The sequence below is a fragment of the Cervus elaphus genome, chromosome 4 (genome assembly GCF_910594005.1).
Source record: "Cervus elaphus chromosome 4, mCerEla1.1, whole genome shotgun sequence".
NCBI classification, from domain to species: domain Eukaryota; kingdom Metazoa; phylum Chordata; class Mammalia; order Artiodactyla; family Cervidae; genus Cervus; species Cervus elaphus.
In genome coordinates, this window is record NC_057818.1 from 4,207,699 (window position 1) to 4,226,000 (window position 18,302).

General features: G+C 45.4%; 1 long non-coding RNA gene across 1 annotated transcript; it reads left to right on the forward strand.

Annotated features, from left to right (window-relative positions):
- The first annotated feature begins 1,019 nt into the window (after positions 1 to 1,019).
- LOC122691499 lies at positions 1,020 to 5,247 on the forward strand. Its single transcript, XR_006340422.1, has 3 exons — positions 1,020 to 1,194; positions 1,909 to 2,023; positions 5,058 to 5,247. It is a non-coding gene; the product is annotated as an uncharacterized LOC122691499 (long non-coding RNA).
- Positions 5,248 to 18,302: the final 13,055 nt, after the last annotated feature.

Genomic DNA, 18,302 nt, shown 5'->3' on the forward strand with positions numbered 1-18,302 from the left:
TCTTCTTTTTTTAAAATTTAGTTAAAATTCACGTTAACATAAAATTCATTGTTTTAACCATTTTATCATGTATAATTCATTGGTATTTAGTACACTTACAGTGTTGTGCAACCACCACCTCCACCAAAACATTTTCATCACCCCAAAAGGAAACCTCATACCCTTTAGCAGTCACTACCTGCCCCCCTTCCCCATTCCCTTCTGCTCCCTACCCGAACGTCTGCTCTCTGTCTCCTTGGATTGGCCTATTCTGGGTATTTAATATAAATGGAATCACTCAATTCATGACCTTTTGTATCTGTTTTGTTTTAATTAGCTTATTTTTTGAGGCTCATCCATGTTCTACTATGTATCTATTATCTCATTCCTTTTTAAGGCTGAAAATATTCCATTGTATGGATAGACCACATTTTTTTCCCACATTTAGTGTATCTGTTCATCAGCTGATAGATATTTGGGTTGTTTCTTTTGGGTTGTTCACCTTTTGACTCTGTGAAGAGTGCTGCTACAAATATTTGGCTTCTTTCTGTTTAAAAATAGGGATTAAAAAAAAAGAACAAACACCCTGGCCTGGCTGTTGCAAGGCCTGTTGTGAAACCAAATGAGAGCATGTAAAAGAGCACCTTCTCAGCTGCCCGGCCCCGTGCCTGTGTGTTGCAGGAATTGCTGGTGGTGGAGCCTGGGGCTATAGCTATGCTATGGGCAGGAGCATCTGTGCTGGCCTCAGGGAGACAGACAGGGGTCCTGAGACTCCAGCCTTCCTCTGTGCCACCTTGTCATCCATCCAATGCCCGGCGCTGGGTCTGGCAGAGACCAGCTGCTCACAACTGAAGCTAGACATCCCTTTGCAGCCGTTTCAGATAAAGCAATCCTGGGCAGAGGGGACAGTAGTGTATGAGGACAATGACTTGCTTCAGGGGTCTGAGTCATAGTTTGGTCTTGCCACCACTGGCCTGAGTTATTCATCCGTGAGTGGAGTAACATCTGAGCAGACCTTCTGGGCGGGGGCATCTCGACAGGTAGGCTAGGCAGTGAGAGACTGGGGTTGTTGAGAAACTCCTCAGTGCTCTATGCTAGTGCAGAGCAGAGAGTGACCTTCATTTCCTCCATCCTGGCCGAGTGCCCTTTCTCCCCTGAGCTGGGGACACCAAGACAAGCCAAGAAAATCATCCCCTGAACACGCGAAGCTAGAAGGTATCCGTAAAGCACATCATTTTAAAAACTGTCTCAACTGCTATGGTGGGAAGTGAGGAGTGCAATGGGGGAATATGTACACTAAGTGTTACTGTAGGGAATCCTCTGGCCATCCAGGGGTTAAGGCTCCATGCTCTCACTGCTGAGGGCTGGGCTTGGATCCCTCAGGTGGGAGAACGAAGATCCCACCAGCCACACGACGTCGACAAGATATACCCAGTGTGAGGTCAGAGGCTTCCTCCCCGTCCTCTAGAGGGTAACATGAGCCACATGGCTCACCTCTCTGCTCACGCTTCTCCCAGACTGAAGACAGAAAGAGGGCCCAGGGGGCCAGAGCCACGGAGCCCCGGGCCCTTGTTGAGAGCGGGGGCTCTCCTGCCTCACCTCCGCACACCAGTTTTGGCCGCAGTGAATCCGTACTGTGTGTCCATCAGCCTCTTAATGATGACAGCTCTCCTCCTTGGCTGCTGGACACAGTGTCCTTATGGATTCTGCCACGCCTCCTGACACTCTTCTAATTCTTTGCCAGCCTCTTTGACGGCACCTTCCTTTTTCCTATTACTGGCATATTTTCTTTTTCTGACCATCTCCAAGGTGGAGATATTTCACAAGGTGTCCCCCACGTCTCCATGCTTCCCCTGTACTCTTTTTGGGTGACTGTCCACTTCCTTGATCTCAACAACCACTTCTAATTGATGAATTTTAAATCCGCAGCTCCCCTGCTGATCCTCTCACTGCGCATAGCACGCGAGATCTTAGTTCCCCGACCAGGTATCAAACCCATACTCCCTGCGGTGGAAGCACTGAGTCTTAACCACTGGACTGCCAGGTAAGCCCCCAAAAGGTATTTCTGATCACCCTGTGAGCCTTCTACATGCTCAACATGCTGAACTCAAATCCCATCTCTTACCCCTAAAACCAGCTTCTCTCATTGCTGCAGTGACATCATGAGGCTTTAAATACTTAGTACTTAATAATAGCTTAATAGCTGTGTCAATTGTTTCAGTTCTACCTCTGATCTACCTCTCATCTTCCCTGCACCTTCACCGTCCAGACATAGATCCATCCATCACTCACTGGACCATAGACGCTGACATTATATCATTCAATAAAGAGAGTTGGGATAATTAGCTAATTACAGGACAAATTAACGTATGTGAGTCAGTTTGGAGCAAACATATTAGAGAAGTGTGGTCGAGCTGCCTATTTGAGGAAGTTGGAAGATGTTACTAGAACTTTATCAAGATGTTACTGGCACTTCATCTTCTGATTCTATATTATATTTCCTGCTTTTATTCCCCTGAAATGAGCATAGGTGGATAATGGGAAAAGGAAGAATAACCTTATTTAGGCTAATGGATTTATATACACAGGTGATACACAAATGTGTTAGTATACAAAAGTTCTATAAGAAACAAAAACCAGATTGTTTTTGTACAAAAAACAAAAAAGGGCTAGTGGGGAGGGAGAGGACTGACTACATGAGGGACCTTTGGGAGGAGGTGACAGAAATATTCTATGTCTTGATTTTGGTGGTGGTAACATATCTGTGTGTTTTTGTCAAGACTCATAGAATTGTATACCCATTCAGATGAATTTTACTGTATATAAATCTGGTCTTGGTCTTCCCAGCAGTAAGTCTTTTTGACTCAGTGGTAAAGAATACGCCTGCTAACGCAGAGACATGAATTTGAACCCTGAGTCGGGAAGATCCCCTGGGGAAGGAAATGGCAACCCACTCTTATTCTTGCCTTGGAAATACCATGGACAGAGGAGCCTGGCAGGCTACAGTCCTTGGGGTCACAAAGAGCTGGCTACAACTTAGCAACTACACAACAACAACAAATCTGACTTTAATGGCAAGTGTTACATAAAATAGAAGTTTCAAGAGTGAGTCAAGCAAGTCCTCTCTCAGCGGTCATGTCCCCAGCCCAATTTCCCCAACTCTACTTCTCTGACAAGAGAGAACCACTATTCACAGTCTGGCTCTTTTCCTTCTAGCCATCTTTCCACCCCCACTTCTGCCCCACATATACTTTTTTTTCAATTGAGATATAATTGACATATGACATGTGCTGGCTTTAAGTATATAACACAATGATTTGATATATGTATGCACTGTGAAATGATTACCACGGTAAGTTTAGTTAACACCCATCACCACAGACAGCTATAATTATTTTCCCTGTAACGAGAACTTTTTAAATTTACTTTCTTAGCAACTTTCAAATACATAATACAGTATTGCTAGCTCTCGTCACCATGCTGTACATTACATCCTCAGGACTCATTTACCTTATAATTCGAAATTTGAACCTTTTGACCACCCTTACCTACATCACACTCTCCCCCACTCCCATTCGCTGTCTCTGCAACCACTCAATTGTTCTCTGTGTCTATGAGTTTCTTTTGGTTTGTTTTAGATTCCATGAGATCATACAATATTTGTCTTTCTATATCTTTTTCACTTAGCACAATGCCTTCTAGGTCCATCCATATCGTCACAAATGATATGATTTCCTTCCTTTTATGACTGAATAATATTCCATTATTATCATGTATTATATATAATAATATATGTTGTAATGTATTTATATTATAGTGTAATATATTATACATATTAATACATATGTAGGTATATAAATATATTTCACCCATTTATCCATGATGGACACTAGGTTGTTTCTGTATCTGTCCTTTTCTTTTTCTACTTAACAATATAGCTTAGAAATGGCTCCGTATCAATTCATAGAGATATTCCGTATTTTCTGATACAGCTTCATAGGGTTCCACTGTGGGGATCTAACATAGGTTATTAGACCAGTGTCCTTCCTGGTTAGATTATTTCCTATAATCCTTCCTATTTAGAGTATTACCAGTATTTTGAAATTAGCAATTGTTCCACAATGTTCTCAGGCAGGCATGTTTTAGAAGGCAGGGAGAGGAGGTACTTTGAGGTCATCCTATGATGTGGCCTTATGCTGCTAGAAGCCACGCTAGAGCTTGGGCAAATTCATGCGAGCTGGGCGTCCTGCAGCTCTCAACACACACACCCCCCCACAGCATGTATACCCACCCCTCACCCCCACACACTCACTCTCATTCAGGGCCTTAGTCTACCCTAGCGCCATCAGATCCACATTCAAACTCTTTTTCTCCTTTGGAAATCTTGTGGGTAAGTCTTAAATGGGGCAGTGTGTAGCCCTGAGGGCCAAATCCTGGCACAAACCCCAGGGCAGGGGCCTGCTAAGGAAGATACTGGCCACATGGTGAACTTGTGGGAATGAGGCCCAGCAAAGCCCCCCTTGTCTGCGACCACACCCTTCTTTGTAGTTTCCCAGGCCAGCGACACATCTAGAAACACACCAAGCGGCTTCCCAGTGTCAGCCCACAAGGTAGACTCGAGGTCTAAATGGGGTAAGAGGAGCCCTGCAAACTATAAATAACCCAGCCCTCCGGCCCCACGAGCATTCACCCCGGATCTGTGCTGCAGAGCTCTCTCCAGGTGCTAGTGCGGACATGCCACCAGCTGCTCCGCCTTGCCTCTCTCCACGTTCCCCAAAAGGGGGGATGATCTTACTGGAATAATACTGAATGCCAGTCCCTTGCCAATTTTTCCTCCAGCCCTTCCTGTTATGTCAAAGAGAACACCTCTGTCTGATGCTACCAAATGCTTAACAGCTTGCTGAAGCTTAGCATCTTCGGATCAACCAAAGCCTAGCTAGTATTTATTAACAATCATGTCATTCATTTGCCTTTGTTGTGTTTGTCTTTATAGTTACCTTATATTTTTGGCAAGGTATATTGCCTTTTCCATTTGTGATAGTGGTATAAAGCTTTCTTTTTATATGTATTTATTTCAGTTAAAAAAAAAAGTGAGTCCTTTAATGGCTATATATCACAGCAAGAGGAAGCAACCAGAAAAATAAAGGAACAGAGTGAACCGGTGAATACATCTCACAGAACAGCCTTTGCCTTCTCTCTAGCTATGGAGCCAAGGAAGCAACTTCTGCTTCCAACACTACAAAGAATTTCATATATCCTTTGCTCAGATTCACCAATTATTATTTGTTTCATTTTCTTTCTCCCTTTTTATATGTGTGCATAAATGTATTATATATGGAATACAAAAATGCACATATTTGCATCTATGTACATGTACACACACATTCTTTTGCAAAACTATATGAAAGTGTATTAGACACATTATACTCCTTCATCCCTAAACACTTCAGTGCGTCTTTCCTAACAGCAAGCACATCTTACACAGCACCACCATCAGGATCAAGAAATTTAACTCTAATATAACTCTATTGTTTGGATATTCAATTCCACAGCCAGCCATTCAAATCCATATTCAAATTTCACCTATTCCCAATAAGATCCTATAAAGCAAATTTTTTTTTCCTGGCCCAGGATCCAAGTCAGCTCATCACTTTGCATTTAAGTTTCCATGTCATCTCTCCTTCCATCTGCAGCTGTCTTTCACGACCTTGACATTTTCCAAGAATTCATACCATTTATTTTGAGACTATCCCTGGATTTAGGTTTTGATTTCCAACATTGTTGACCCTCTCATGGAGAATGACATCAACTGCAAATCCCACAAATGGACCTAAACTTCTAAGTTCAGAGAAGAAGTGGAGGGGAATTCCCTGGTGGCCCAGTGGTTAGGACTCCAAGCTTCCACTGCAGGGGGCATGGGTTCAATCCCTGGTTGGGGAACTAAGATCCCACAAGCCCCTCAGCACAGACAGAAAAAAAAAAAAAAGTGGAGGAAAGGAGGAAGTACTGTGGGGATGCAGAAGAGAGGAAGAATAAGGCGAGAAGCTCCCACCCAAGCATGAGAAAGCCAGCCCTGCAGTTCTGTGCTTGGAGACTTGCACTTGATTGCAAAGCTCTCCTGGCTTTGGGCTGCTGCTTCGGGCCTGCGAGAAATGGTTGCACAAGGCAAAGATTTTGACAGGAGGAAACATTCTGGCTGGGGGTCAGGCCCTAGGTTCATTCCCAGGGGTTCCCCTGGACCAGGTCTGTAGAAGCGGGGGGAAGCTGGTCCCCCTCCAGCAGCACTGCAGGTGGAGCACCTGGGCTCAGACCTCCAGGAGTCTGACCATCGCCACTGGTCCCAGGGAGTGGCACTGCCTAGGTCAGGGGGCCTGTGGGAAGATGCTGTCTCATTCCTTTTCAATTTCTCGGGGTCTCCTTGGTGAATGGAAGGTAACTTTGGAGATCTGTTAATCAATATTTGGGGCTCCCACAGGGCACTTGATCACCGCACCTCTGTGTCCAGGGTCCTTTGCCGCAGGTGGACACAGTGGTGCTGGTTCGCCGGCTCTGTACCCCACCCTGCAGAATGCACCTACTCTAGGAATGCCAGGGTGGCCATATCCTCACCAGCCCAGCTTGCCCACCTGGGCTCCCAACCCCTCCCCTGCCAGCCCCAGAGCTTTCACCTGAGCCCTGAAGCAGCTCTGGGCTTCCCCAGGGGGCCTGGAGCTGATGGTACAGGGGATCCTCATCCCCTGTTTAGGGGAAGCAGAGCCATGAGGGACAATGGCCATTGTCTGGCGCCCTCCTGGAGGACGGTTGGACAAGGGCTAAGTATTAAAAACTGGCAACTCTTTCTTGATCTGGATGCCTCCCCGGCTCAAGCTGACTCTGCGTCCTCTTGCCCTCTCTGCCGGCTGGAGCAGAGCAGCAGCAGCCCCATCGCGGCACCCCGAGAAGACCAAACAGCCCTGCTCCCCGGCCCCCAGGTGCAGCCATCCCAGGGAAACAGGTGTGAGCTCCCAGCTCTCCCGGGTCCTGCGCTGCCCCTAAAGGGAACTGTGGGGCACTGAGAACTTCTCCACCTCCCCATCCGCTCCTTCTTAAACCAAGAAACTCCCTGTTTGGGGCTGAAAGTGCATTTCCCTGAGAAACCTTTTACTCTATATTCACAGGCACACAGGTGAGAACCATTCATCCTGATGGTGCAGTCTAGCAACTTCCAGATGAAATTCCCCCTCTATCTGATAAGCCCTCTCTATCTTAGAGATGATGATGGTGCAGAATAGGGGTGGCTGGGCAAACAATGGCAGGTGCTCCCAAGACCAGCCTGCTTCTTCTTGCACAGCAGTGGGAGACACTGCAGGAGGGCTGGGGCAGCCCGGGGGTTCCCCCAAGGTGTAACTGTGGCAGAACTGTTGGTGTCCTGCCCAGGCCCCCGAGCTGGGGTGTGCGCTTGTCCTCCAGCCTTAGGGTGTTGGCTATTAACTGCTCACCCCTACGTCCTCCTCCCGGCCTTGGCTGGCCACTATTGCTTTATCTGGAGATGCCCCAGATAAAGAGGCCCTCCATGGCCAATGACTGCCCAGCTCTGTGGGAGTGTAACAGCCTGGCTCCCTTGCCTCTGGGTGCGTGTGGGAGGGCAACTTCTGTGACACATTTCACAATCTAGAGCTCCCCTGGGCCCAGGCTGAGGCGACGCTCCACCTGAGCCCGTGTCTCTCCTTGGCTCACCCCCTGCCCTAGCCTCCATCCCTCATCACCTTACAAATTTCTTCTGAGACCTTTCTCTCGGTAAATCTCCTGCACAACAATCACCCTTTCAAATCCTGCTTCTGGAAAGCTCATCCAATAATACTGTCCTGCCCCATACCAGTCTTAGAGACAGATATGTAAGAAATAAGTTCCACAGCCAAATAAGTGGGAGTAACTCTGCAAATTCTGTTCCATTTCTAAAGGACTAAAATGCATCTTAAAGGTTCAGAAAGATCTTGCAATAAAGAAACCTGCTCAATTCTGTTAGTACTTACTTCCGCACATCCAAGCCAGTCAGATTAAAACTAAGTAGATTGGGAGTGGGAAAGGGATATTAGGAAGAATCATTGATCAAGAATATTCTAAGGCTAAGTCTACTCTGAGGCTGGCTTTGGGGTTTGGTTCAGTTCAGTGTAACCACGGGGAAGCTCCCAGAGCAGTGGTCAGCCAAGCCCAAGCTTAGACACAAACAGTAAGACGAGGGCCAGCTCGAACCCCAGGGCCTGGGTGTAGAAGCGTCATCCCTCTTGCCTGGTGGCTTGACTGCTGACCGCGAGCTGTGACTCCCGTCTCTCGTCCTATACAAGGACCACATGGGATGACCACCTCCCCTCCTTTCACTGCCAACTGGGAAGAGTACTGTCTGACGAAGGAAAATGTCTGGCTTTTTATCTTAACTGAAGATGTTCCAAAGCCAAATCCTGTCTAGGAGATTGGTTTGCCAAAGTTCATCTTTTCTCTTCTCCAAAAGGGTGTGAGGGAAATTATTCTCTATCAACAACATGGGTTGGCAGGTCCACAGTGATGGGGGAAACATGAGATCAACATAAGCACGGCAGAACTGGAAGATCAGACGATCACGAAAGGCGCAGGGGAGGCAATACGGAACCAGTCTCCTTTCCGCTGACTGTCCCTGTTCCTGCATCAGGCAACACTGAGGAGCCAGTGCGTGATCCTGAGCCGTCACGGTCCTCTTTCAAGGCCCTTCATGTTCTTTCCACTCGGGGCGCTTCTGTCTGATTGGAGCAAGTGCACTTCCTGGAGCATGTAGGGTCCAGCTGGATGAGTGGTGATCCCAAGCGCCTAAGGCCCTCCTTCCAAGGGGCTCAAGGCTTCCCAGAGCATCTGAGGGAGGCAGCTGGCTTCTCCACCCAACCTCTAAGGCTACCCTGAAAACTTCTAACACTGAACCTCCAAATTGCTAACAAAAAGCCAACGCACAATGAAAAGAGGAATCTGAAATGCCTGATTATCTGAGTATATAATTCCACTTAAGATGATAAAGTCACATAAGAAACCTGCTTGAACAAGCCAGTTTAAACTTACCCAATAGTTGAGATGTCTCCAGATATGAAAAAGTCACAGAAACCAGTGGCTTGGATGTAGGTCTAGAAAGAAAGAAAATAGGGATTGCCATGGTGGTTCAGTGGTCTAAGACTCCACTTTCCAATGCAGGGGACTTGGGTTTGATCCCTGGTTGGGAAACTAAGATCCCAAATGCCTTGGGGCAACTACTGAGCCCACACACTCTGGAGCCTGCGTGCCACAACTAGAGAGCCCATGCACTGCAACAAAGACCCAGCGCAGCCAAAATTTTTTTAAAAAAGAAAGAAAATAGAAAGGAACTTGATCAGAACACCTGCCTGTGGTGACTGGTGCCCTAGCACAGTGAGTTTGAGTAGGACTGGAGCCTGAGTTTTGTAGATACTGAGTGATTAATGGCCTAGAGTAATCCTTGCAAAAGCCTAAGACCAAGAAGGTGGGAGTACGGGAAGATATCTGTGGTGTGTTCACGGAAGGCTGTGTGCTTCTGAGTGGACTTGCAGTATAGACAACAAGGCTGTGTGCACTTGGGGAGACTGAGGTGTGACCAGAGTGCCACAGCTAAGACCTGATGCAGCCAAATAAATAAAGCCATGTGAGCACAAAGGGACATCCAGTGTGGACCCCGAGTCTGTGCGGGTGTCTGAGGAAAGTGGTGATGTGGACAAAGAAGGCTCCAAGAGGACTTATGCAGTACACACGAGGGTGTGTGTGCTCCAGACAACAGGTGGCATGGAAGCAGAAAGTCGTTTGTTCCAAGGACTTCCCTGGTGGTCTAACCATTGACTCCACACTTCCACTGCAGGGGGCACAGGGGTTAAGTCTTTGGTTGGGAAACCAAGATCCCACATGCCTGGAGGTACAAAGAAAGCTGTTTTTTCCCAAGACGATCTGTGGTGTGGACAGAGATGTGCCAACATTCATCCCTGTGTGATATGGGCATAAAAGATGGCGTGTCCCTGAGGAGACTTTCTGTGTGGACAGAAAGCCACGTGTACCTCAGGGACTTGTGATGTGGACACTGAGGCTGTGTGTCTCTGAGGAAACTTGTGGTGAGACAAAAAAAAAGGCTGTGTGTGTGAGAGGACTAGTGATGCAGACACAGTAGGGCATAGAAGGTGGTGTGTACCCAGTTGGAATTGTGGTGTAGGAGGAGACTCTGAGTACCTGAGGAGAACTCTGGTGTGGTGTGCACCCAGGAGACTTTAGGTTTGGGCAAAGTAGGCTGCAGTGCTTGGGCAAAGAAGCCTGGCATACTGCATTCCATAGGGTTGCAAAGAGTCAGACACAACCGAGCGACTGAACTGAACTGAAAGTAGGCTGTGTGTGACCCAGAGGACATGTAATGGAGACACAGAAGACTTGTGTACCTCAGAACTGTGTGAACACAGCAGGCTGCCTGTACCCAAAACCATTTCTGTGTTGGACAAGAAGGCTGTGTGCACAGGAGGCTAGTAGGTAGAGTTTCTAAGTATCTGAGGTGACTTGTGGGGTCGACATAGAAGGTTCTGGATACCTGAGACGGTGATATCCATGCTGTGTAACACAGTAAGCTCTGTTAGCCCCAGGGGACTTGTATGCCATGGAAGGCTGTCTGTGCCCAAAGGGACAAGTGGTGAGGAAGCCAGAGCCGTGAGGGGGCTTGTGGTGCTGACGGAGAAGGCTGTGTATACCAAGGTATCAAGGTATGGATACAGGTCTAATAAAAATAATACAGATGATAACAAATTTTGGTGACAAGGTGAAGAACCCTTGCATACTGCTGGCAGGAAAGTAAACTAGTGTAGCCACTTTGGAAAACAGTCTGACAGTTCCTCATAATGTTAATCATGGAGTCACCAGATGACTCATATACTCAGGGAAAATGAAAACATATGTCCACAGAAAAACTTTCACATAAAGGAAATCAGTCCTGAATACTCATTGGAAGGACTGGTGCAGAAGCTGAAGCTTCAATACTGTGGCCACCTGATGTGAAGAACTGACTCATTGGAAAAGACCCTGATGCTGGGAAAGACTGAAGGCAGGAGAAGAGGGGGACGACAGAGGATGAGATGGTTGGATGGCATCACTGATCGATGGACATGAGTTTGAGCAAGCTCTGGGAGTTGGTGATAGACAGGGAAGCCTGGCGTGGTGCAGTCCATAGAGTCATAAAGAGTCGGACATGACTGAGTGACTAAACTGAACTGAAATATTCACAGAAGCATCATTTATAATAACCCAAAAGCAGAAACAACCCAAATATCCATCAGCTGATAAATGGATGAATGAAATGTGGTATACCCATATTTGAAATATTATTCAGCCATAAAAAGAAATGGGATTCAGATATGTCCTACAATATAGATAAACCTTGAAAATGTCATATTAAGTGAAAGAAGCCAATCACAAAAGACTCAGTTCAGTTCAGTTTAGTTCAGCTGCTAGGTCGTGTCTGACTCTTTGCGACCCCATGAATTGCAGCACGCCAGGCCTCCCTGTCCATCACCAACTCCCAGAATTTACTCAGACTCATGTCCATCGAGTCAGTGATGCCATCCAGCCATCTCATCCTCTGTCATCCCCTTCTCCTCCTGCCCCCAATCCCTCCCAGCATCAGGGTCTTTTCCAATGAGTCAGCTCTTTGCATGAGGTGGCCCAAGTATTGGAGTTTCAGCTTCAGCATCAGTCCATCCAATGAACACCCAGGACTGATCTCCTTCAGGATGGACTGGTTGGGTCTCCTTGCAGTCCAAAGGACTCTCAAGAGTCTTCTCCAACACCACAGTTCAAAAGCAGCAATTCTTCGGTGCTCAGCTATCTTCACAGTCCAATTCTCACATCCATACATGACCACTGGAAAAACCATAGCCTTGACTAGATGGACCTTTGTTGGCAAGGTAATGTCTCTGCTTTTTAATATGCTGTCTAGGTTCGTCATAACTTTCCTTCCAAGGAGAAAGCGTCTTTTAATTTCATGGCTGCAATCACCATCTGCAGTGATTTTGGAGCCCAAAAAAATAAAGTCTGACACTGTTTCCATGGTTTCCCCATCTATTTCCCATGAAGTGGTGGGACCAGATGCCATGATCTTAGTTTTTTGAATGTTGAGCTTTAAGCCAACTTTTTCACTCTCCTCTTTCACTTTCATCAAGAGGCTTTTTAGTTCCTCTTCACTTTCTGCCATAAGGGTGGTGTCATCTGCATATCTGAGGTTATTGATATTTCTCCTGGCAATCGTGATTCCAGCTTGTGCTTCATCCAGTCCAGCGTTTCTCATGATGTACTCTGCATAGAAGTTAAATAAGCAGGGTGACAATATACTGCCTTGACTTACTCCTTTTCCTATTTGGAATCAGTCTGTTGTTCCATGTCCAGTTCTAACTGTTGCTTCCTGACCTGCATATAGGTTTCTCAAGAGGCAGGTCAGGTGGTCTGGTATTCCCATCTCCTTCAGAATTTTCCACAGTTTATTGTGATCCACACAGTCAAAGGCTTTGGCATATTCAATAAAGCAGAAGTAGATGTTTTTCTGTAAGTCTCTTGTTTTTTCCATGATCCATTGGATGTTGGCAATTTGATCTCTGGTTCCTCCGCCTTTTCTAAAACCAGCTTGAACACCTGGAAGTTCATGGTTCACATATTGCTGAAGCCTGGCTTAGAGAATTCTGGGCATTACTTTATTAGCGTGTGAGATGAGTGCAATTGTGTGGTAGTTTGAGCATTCTTTGGCATTGCCCTTCTTTGGGATTGGAACGAAAACTGACCTTTTCCAGTCCTGTGGCCACTGCTAAGTTTTCCAGATTTGCTGGCATATTGAGTGCAGCACTTTCACAGCATCATCTTTCAGGATTTGAAATAGCTCAATTGGAATTCCATCACCTCCACTAGCTTTGTTTGTAGTGATGCTTTCAAAGGCCCACTTGACTTCACATTCCAGGATGTCTGGCTCTAGGTGAGTGATCACACCATCATGATTATCTGGATCGTGAAGATCTTTTTTGTACAGTTCTTCTGTGTATTCTTGCCACCTCTTCTTAATACCTTCTGCTTCTGTTAGGTCCATACCATTTCTGTCCTTTATTGAGCCCATCTTTGCATGAAATGTTCCCTTGGTATCTCTAATTTTCTTGACAAGATCTCTAGTATTTCCCATTCTGTTGTTTTCCTCTATTTCTTTGTACTGATCGCTGAGGAAGGCTTTCTTATCTCTTCTGGCTATTCTTTGGAACTCTGCATTCAAATGGGAATATCTTTCCTTTTCTCCTTTGCTTTTCGCTTCTCTTCGTTTCACAGCTATTTGTAAGACCTCCTCAGACAGCCATTTTGCTTTTTGCATTTCTTTTCCATGGGGATGGTCTTGAACCCTGTCTCCTGTACAATGTCACGAACCTCCATCCACAGTTCATCAGGCACTCTGTCTATCAGATCTAGTCCCTTAAATCTATTTCTCACTTCCACTGTATAATCATAAAGGATTTGATTTAGGTCATACCTGAATGGTCCACTGGTTTTCCCTACTTTCCTCAATTTAAGTCTGAATTTGGCAATAAGGAGTTCTTGATCTGAGTCACATTCAGCTCCCAGTCTTGTTTTTGCTGACTGTATAGAGCTTCTCCATCTTTGGCTGCAAAGAATATAATCAGTCTGATTTTGGTGTTGACTATCTGGTGATGTCCATGTGTAGAGTCTTCTCTTGTGTTGTTGGAAGAGGGTGTTTGCTATGACCAGTGTGTTCTCTTGGCAAAACTCTATTAGCCTTTGCCCTGCATCATTTCGTACTCCAAGACCAAATTTGCCTGTTACTCCTTGTTTCTTGACTTCCTACTTTTGCATTCCAGTCCTCTATAATGAAAAGTACATCTTTTTTGGGTGTTAGTTCTAAAAGGTCTTGTAGGTCTTCATAGAACCATTCAACTTCAGCTTCTTCAGCGTTAGGGGTTGGGGCATAGGCTTGGATTACCGTGATACTGAATGGTTTGCCTTGGAAACAAACAGAGATCATTCTGTTGTTTTTTAGATTACATCCAAGTACTGCATTTCGGACTCTTTTGTTGACCATGATGGCTACTCCATTTCTTCTAAGGGATTCTTGCACACAGTAGTAGATATAATGGTCATCTGAGTTAAATTCACCCATTCCAGTCCATTTTAGTTTGCTGATTCCTAGAATGTCTACGTTCACTCTTGCCATCTCCTGTTAGACCACTTCCACTTTGCCTTGATTCATGGACCTAACATTCCAGGTTCCTATGCAATATTGCTCTTTACAGCATTGGACCTTGCTTCTATCACCAGTCACATCCACAACTGGGTATTGTTTTTGCTTTGGCTCCATCCCTTCATTCTTTCTGGAGTTATTTCTCCATTGATCTCCAGTAGCATATTGGGCACCTACCGACCTGGGGAGTTCCTATTTCAGTGTCCTATCATTTTGCCTTTTCATACTGTTCATGGGGTTCTCAAGGCAAGAATACTGAAGTGGTTTGCCATTCCCTTCTCCAGTAGACCACATTCTGTCAGACTTCTCAACCATGACCCATCGTTCTTAGGTGGCCCCACAGGGCATGGCTTAGTTTCATTGAGTTAGATAAGGCTGTGGTCCATGTGATCAGACTGGCTAGTTTTCTGTGATTATGGTTTCAGTGTATCTGCCCTCTGATGCCCTCTTGCCACACCTACCATCTTACTTGGGTTTCTCTTACCTTGGACGTGGGGTATCTCTTCATGGCTGCTCCTCACCTTGAATGAGGGGTATCTCCTCATGGCCGCCCTTCCTGACCTTGAACGTGGAGTAGCTCCTTGGACGACAAAAGACTACACGGAGCCTATTATACAAAGTGAACTAAGTTAGAAAGAGAAACAACAATACAGTTTATTAATGCATGTATATGGAATTTAGAAAGACAGTAATGACAACCCTACATGCAAGACAGCAAAAGATACACAGATGTAACGAACAGACTTTTGGACTCTGTGGGAGAAGGGGAGGGTGGGGTGATTTGAGAGAATAGCATTGAAACATGTATATTACCATATGTAAAATAGATGACCAGTGCAAGTTCAATGTATGAAGCAAGGCATTCAAAGCCGGTTTTCTGGGACAACACAGAGCGATGGGGTGGGGAGGGAGGTGGGAAGTAGGTTCAGGTTGGGGGTCACAGGTACACCCATGGCTGATTCACATCGATGTATGGCAAAAGCCACAATCGTAAAGTAATTAGCCTCCAAGTAAAATTAATTTGAAAAAAAAAAAAAACCACGACTACATGAAATGAATATGAAATGCTCATAATGGGTTAATCTATAAAGACAGAAGGGCTTCCCTGATATCTCAGCTGGTAAAGAATCCGCCTGCAATGCGAGAGACCTGGGTTCAATCCCTGGGTTGGGAAGATCCCCTGGAGGAGGGAAAAGCTACCCACTCCACTATTCTAGCCTGGAGAATTCCATGGACTATACAGTCCATGTGGTTGCAAAGAATCGGACATGACTGAGTGACTTTCACTTACCTACTTAACTGATAAAGAAGAGAGTAAACTGGTGGTCACCAGCAGCAGGGAAACTGAGGGTATCTGGAGTCTGTTTGTTTCCGAGGGCTGCCATGATAATTACCACAACCTGATGGCTTAAAACAACAGAAATGTACTCTCTTCTGGTTCAGGAGGCCAGAAGTCCAAAACCAAGCGTCAGCAAGTTTGGTCCCCTCTGGGGACTCTGAGGGAAAATCCCTTCCATGCTGCTCTCCTGGCTTCTGGTCGCTGCTGGTGACACTGACGCTCTGACTTGAAGGGCTTTGTAACTCCAGTCTCCACCTCCATCTTCACACAGCCTCCTCTCTGTGTCTCTGCATGGTCTTTTTCTCTCTCTTAGAAAGACACTCATCACTGGCTTTAAAAACCCTAATCCAGAATGATCATATCTCACAATACTTACTTTACTGACACCCACAAAGACCCTCACTCCAAATAAAGTCACTTTTTGAGATTCTAAATGGACATATCTTTGTGGGCCACAATTCAACCCACTCCTGGGGTGCTGGCAATGGGGTACAGGGTTCCTTTGGGGCATGATATGTGAGAGTTGGACCACAAAGAAAGTTGAGTGCTGAAGAATTGATGCTTTTGAATTGTGGTATTGGAGGAGATTCTTGAGAGTCGCTTGGACTGCAAGGAGATCCAACCAGTCCATCCTAAAGGAGATCAGTCCTGAATGTTCATTGGAAGGACGCATGTTGAAGCTGAAACTCCAATACTTTGGCCACATGATGCGAAGAACTGACTCATTTGAAAAGACCCTGATGCTGGGAAAGACTGAAGGCAGGAAGAGAAGGGGATGACAGAGGATGAGATAGTTGGATGACATCACCGACTCAATGGACAGGGAAGCCTGGTGTGCTGCAGTCCATGAGGTCACGAACAGTTGGACACAACTGAGCGACTGAACTAAAAAACTAAATTCTAAAATTGATTGTGGTGATGGTTGCACAACTTTATGAATATACTGTAAGCCACTGAACTGTATACTTTAAATGGGTGAACTGTATGGTGTGTGACTTCTATCTGAGTAAAGTTATTATTTTGAAAAAAGAGTCACAGGAAACTCCCAAGTGGTCGGGACTCTGCGCTTTCACTGCCAAGGACCAGGGTTCAATCCCTGGTCAGAGAACTAAGGTCTTGCAGTCCTTGCAGAGCAACCAAAAAAAGAGGCATAGTACGTTAACACACCTGCTATTACTCAACTGTAAGAAACAAATCTGTTTCTTCACAGATCCATGAATGGTTCAAACAAACAAAGCATTGCCTCACTCCACACATGTCTAGCACATAAGGCTCCTGAGAAATAGAGCTGAATATCCTACTCAAAAAGGGTTTTTGAAAGAGAAAAGGGGTTGGTTAGCAATGTCATTTCAAAGTCCCCTAGAACTCAAAGATTTATCACAGTAGCAGTTGAGTATGATTTCCCAAACCAAATTGAGTATTAAATCAGTGTAAATTTGTACTGTATTTTTAGAAATCAGTGTTTAGATGTCCTTGAAAGGAGAACAACTTTTCAGCAATGTTTATCTATGACTCACTACATGACATAAATACTACGCACATGAGGCCAGATACTGAGATTAAGGTTCAGATATCAGAGTATCCCTTACCTCGATTTGACCCTTTTCTGTAGAGCCAGGACTTGTGTGGCCGTCAGGTTTTCATAGAGTAGAGGCATATGATGTGGTCTTCCATGCTTTCAGAATGTCGACAAAGGCTCTGAAGAGAGGAAGGCCCACAGTGAGTCTGTACCCTTGAAACTCCTGCTGATGTCTGAAAAAACTGAGTACCACTTCAAATGCCACTCCTGCTTGAAAGCCTCCCTGATGCCTTGGGCACGGCTCTCCTCCCCGTGTACTCCAGTGATACTTGATACAATCCTCTCTGCATGGCCTGATTCAGGATAAAGCATCAGTAAAGTGCTCAAGCACAAACCTAATAAAGTATGTTTTACAGAAAATTATGTGGAAGCCACCAAAGAAAACATAAATTGTATAGTAGTCATACTGAAAATAAGAAACAGGCTAAATTAATTTCAATAATATATTTTATTTAACCTAATATGCTTATGAACTGTGGTGTTGGAGAAGACTCCAGAGAAGACTCTTGAGAGTCCCTTGGAAAGCAAGGAGATCAAACCAGTCAATCTCAAAGGAAATCAGTCCTGAATATTCATTGGAAGGACTGAAGCTGAAGTTCCAATACTTTGGCCACCTGATGCAAAGAGCTGACTCATTAGAAAAGACACTGGTGCTGGGAAAGATTGAAGGCAGGAGGAGAAGGGGACAATAGAGGATGAGATGGTTGGATGGAATCACTGATACAATGGACATGAGTATGAGCAAGTTCTGGGAGATGATGAAGGACAGGGAAGCTGCAGTCCATGGGGTCTCAAAGAGTCGGACACAACTGAACGACTGAAGAACAGCAACAATATACCCCAAATATTATCAAGACAATATGCCATCATCATAGAAAACTTTAATGAGGTTTTCTCTTTGATTTTTTTGGCTAGGCCATTCGGGATGCAGGATCTTAGTTCCATGACCAGGGGTTGAACCTGCACTTCCTACAGTGAAACTGCAGAGTCTTTAACCACCTGACTGTCAGGGAATTCCCCCAAACAACTATTTAACACAAACAAAGACTGTAAGAAAGGTGTGTGTGAGGAAGAGTTCACCAGACCAGGAAGTTTGGGAAAGAGAACTGCTCAGTGTGAGAAGATAAAATCAGAGATGTGGA